Source organism: Helianthus annuus, chromosome 9 (genome assembly GCF_002127325.2).
Source record: "Helianthus annuus cultivar XRQ/B chromosome 9, HanXRQr2.0-SUNRISE, whole genome shotgun sequence".
In the NCBI taxonomy this organism is placed as follows: Eukaryota; Viridiplantae; Streptophyta; class Magnoliopsida; order Asterales; family Asteraceae; genus Helianthus; species Helianthus annuus.
In genome coordinates this window covers 33,555,074-33,558,658 of record NC_035441.2, presented here as the reverse complement: position 1 = coordinate 33,558,658, position 3,585 = coordinate 33,555,074, and positions in this window count along the sequence as shown.

Genomic DNA, 3,585 nt, shown 5'->3' with positions numbered 1-3,585 from the left:
GAATCTCTGGTGCTAGGCGTAACGAGTATAGCGAATAGTAACAACGCACGAAAGTGCGGGTTATTACAGTCTCCCCTGCTTTAGGAAATATCGTACCGAAATTAATCCACTAGTAGGGTTGCGAGAACTGATGCGAATGAGAGTAGCGATAAAAGCGACGAGAATAGCGAGCGATCGATTGAGAATTGCCATGCGAGAGCCTTGCGGAGACCAGCGAGAGCGACGAGAAATACGATTCGAACAACCAAAAGCGAGGACACACACGAGAATGTGATCCCTATTGTTTTAAATTTCCGAAAAGTCGATTATTTTGGAGAAACTTGTTTATGAAAATCTTCTCATGGCGCGGCGTTAACTGTATCGATGTCCACACCAGCGCTATGGGAAGGGTTTTGTTAGGATACTAAAAGAATTTAAAGTGATTAAAACTCGCTTTAGGAAATTTTCTCGTCACCCAACGTTAACTTGAGTCGATTGTCACACCAGCGTTACAAGAAAATTCTGCTTTGTACGAGGGTTATTGAAAAATTTTTATAAGAAAAGTCTTTGTTTTCACAAAGGTTTTAATAGTGTCAAAAATTTAAATTTTTAAGGTCGGTCCCGCATGGCACCCCTCACGAAAGTTTGACAATATGGTTAAAACACTTATATATAGGAAGTACCAGCGGCGTATCCACCATGCTTTAACCATATGGCTTCCGTCCCGTGAAGCAGTGTCATACGTGTCGACATAGTATACACAGATTTGTGATGACTCGATCCAAGCGAGAAAAAGGTTGGACCAAGTCTTGAAAAGCGATTTGGGTAAACTGAGTGATGAAGTCGATCTCGAACTCAGTTCAGCGATACAAGCGAGGGCGATAAGCGATGAGCGGTATGCGATAACACAACACAACAATAAGTGAAGACGGCGGCTATAAGCGAAGAGCGACAAGTGGAAAGCGATAAGTGATAGCGACGAGCGTTAGCGATAACCGTCGAGCGATAGGCGACAGTCGATGCGTTGCAAGCGATAGAGATATGCGATTCGATTGAGTTGAACACACCACAAACATTAACCGCACATGGCCTTTTTCCACGAAAGTCTGCTAATACGGTTAAAACACCACCATGTTTCAGCCCTATTAGCTTTGTCTCGTGAAGCGGGGTCGTGTGTGCTAACATAATATAGATAACACGAACAGCGATAATCGATAGCGATAGGCGATAAGAGTATCGAAGCGATGAGGTAGGCGCGAAGTGCGTTAAAGCGAAAAGCGGTGAGTGATTAGCGATACTCGTCTAGCGATCCACGATAAGCGATCCACACCATGCGATACCCAGGAAGTGATAAGCGATAGAGTGATACACACGTAACAAGTGGTACACACACATAAGCGATTAAGCGGGAACACACCATAAGCGATAGAGATTCACACAATAAGCGATAACCAGCGGTAGAGATTGCGAGATACGCACAATATGCGATTGCGATTTTGAGCCATAGAGTAAGCGATTTAGATTGCGAAATAGATTCCAGCGATAATGCGATTGCGAGCGTGTTGACTTACGAAAAGTCTTTGCGAGTACACGCTTGAGTTGCGATTAGATTGTCACGCCTTGCGATATATAGTTTAGTGTGTCGAAAATAACTACAATAGTATAATAGGTCTACGTTCCAACTCCACATGGCACTTTCTTCACAAAACTTCGGTTAGCATGGCGAAACACCGACATGTTTCAACCATACGCCTTTGTTCAGTGAATAGATGTCACACTTCGTCAGACATGGTCAAGACGCTTATATATAGGAAGTACCAGCGGCGTATCCACCGCGCTTAACCATGCCCTGATCGTTCGAGGGATCGTTGAAATTCACTACGATCTCCGTGCACTAACCAAGATAATCCCGTGTACACCCGCGATTAGTTGATTCTTACACGTATATCATACCTTATCTCAAAAACGCATAATAGGGATAAAAATGCATTATATAGTACATAGTTCTAGCATATAGATTGTGCGCGAGTATAAGAGAGAAATAGAATCCACATGCGTCGATTGACGGCAAAAAGTCGTATTATTACAACAACATTAGAAGCAAAATAACGTTGCTGTGGAGTACTTCTACGGAGTCTGCAATTGTTGCTGAAATTCCTCAAGGTTGTGGTCCCGTGCGACAGTGCTGCGTAAGTGATGTGTGTAAAATGCAACATATAAATTACATCAAATGAGGCAAAAAAACTAACCCTTTTTAAGTACTAATGTTGGAAAAAGTGTGCTTTTGTCTTCCTTTTGTATTTTCAGGGTTAAAAGAGCTTAAATGAACAAAAGAAGCAAAAATGTAGCCAAATCCAACGTAAATACAAAGAAAAGGAAGAAACGTGGCATGCCCGACTCCTCGACAGCATCTCCCAAAGCAAAAACAAGAAGAAAGCTGAGCATGGGGCTGTGCCCAGCTGAGCATGGGGTTGTGCCCAGCTAAACACGGGGCAGTGCCCAGCTCAACACGGGGCATGTCCAGCTCAACACGGGGCCGTGCTCAGCAAGCACGGGGCAGTGTCCAGGAAGGTCAGCCCTGGCAGAAAAGACAAAGTGATAGAAGCTTTTATTGCCTACCACGGGGCCGTGCCCAGCGGACACGGGGGCGTGGTCAGAGTGCTGCATGTGCATTTATTGTAATTCTGAATTACAATTAATGAAGAGAGAGAGTGTCAGACGGGCACGGGGCCGTGTCCAGCGGACACGGGGCCGTGCCCAGGCTTCTGTTCAGCCTATAAATAGGAGTGCTTGGAGCCATTTCAACTCATCCCTTGGCACACCACCTCTCTCACACTTTATCCACCACCCACCACCATCACAACACCATCATCCACCACCATCATCCATTGTCCATCATAGAGTGTGTGAGTCGTCTCGGGATCCAAGATTGATCGTAAGAGTTCTTGACAATCAAGGCCATGTTTGCCTAAGTCTCTTACATCACTTGGTGAAGACAAGTGTTTAGTATAATACTTTTTATTTTTAATCTTTTGCACTTTTTATTTGGTTTTGTATTAATGACTTTAATAACTAGTTGCTTATGTTGAAGGTGATCTTTCCTTATCGTTTGTCCATGGCGTCTTGGCATTATTTTACTGTCTATATAAAATAAAAGATTTTCACCATTCATATCTCCACGGTCTATATGAAGATATGTTGGCTACCTGGTCAGGGGTTAAGGGAACGGTTTGGTAAGGGTCTTGCCCTTGTTCAACGTTTAGAGGTCCTGCAAGGGACCTGGGTCAAATTTAGTAGGATCTCCTTCAATGCCCATAGGTATTGGATGGTGGGGATCCAAACTCTTTGACCCCCTCATAAGTTAACTACTATTAATACTATAACCCGGCTATTTAGGACTGTATCCCTGCTGACTCAGACTACTTAGTCGAGGGTAACGTCACCGCCAAAAGCGGGGCCTACCACAATTTGCATTAATAACTTAATTCATTATCTTCCAATAATCCAACCCTTTAGGATTGTATCCTTGCTGACTCAATCTACTGGGTTGAGGGTAACGTCGCCTTCAAAAGAGGGGCCTACTACAATAACTAAGATAATCTCTTA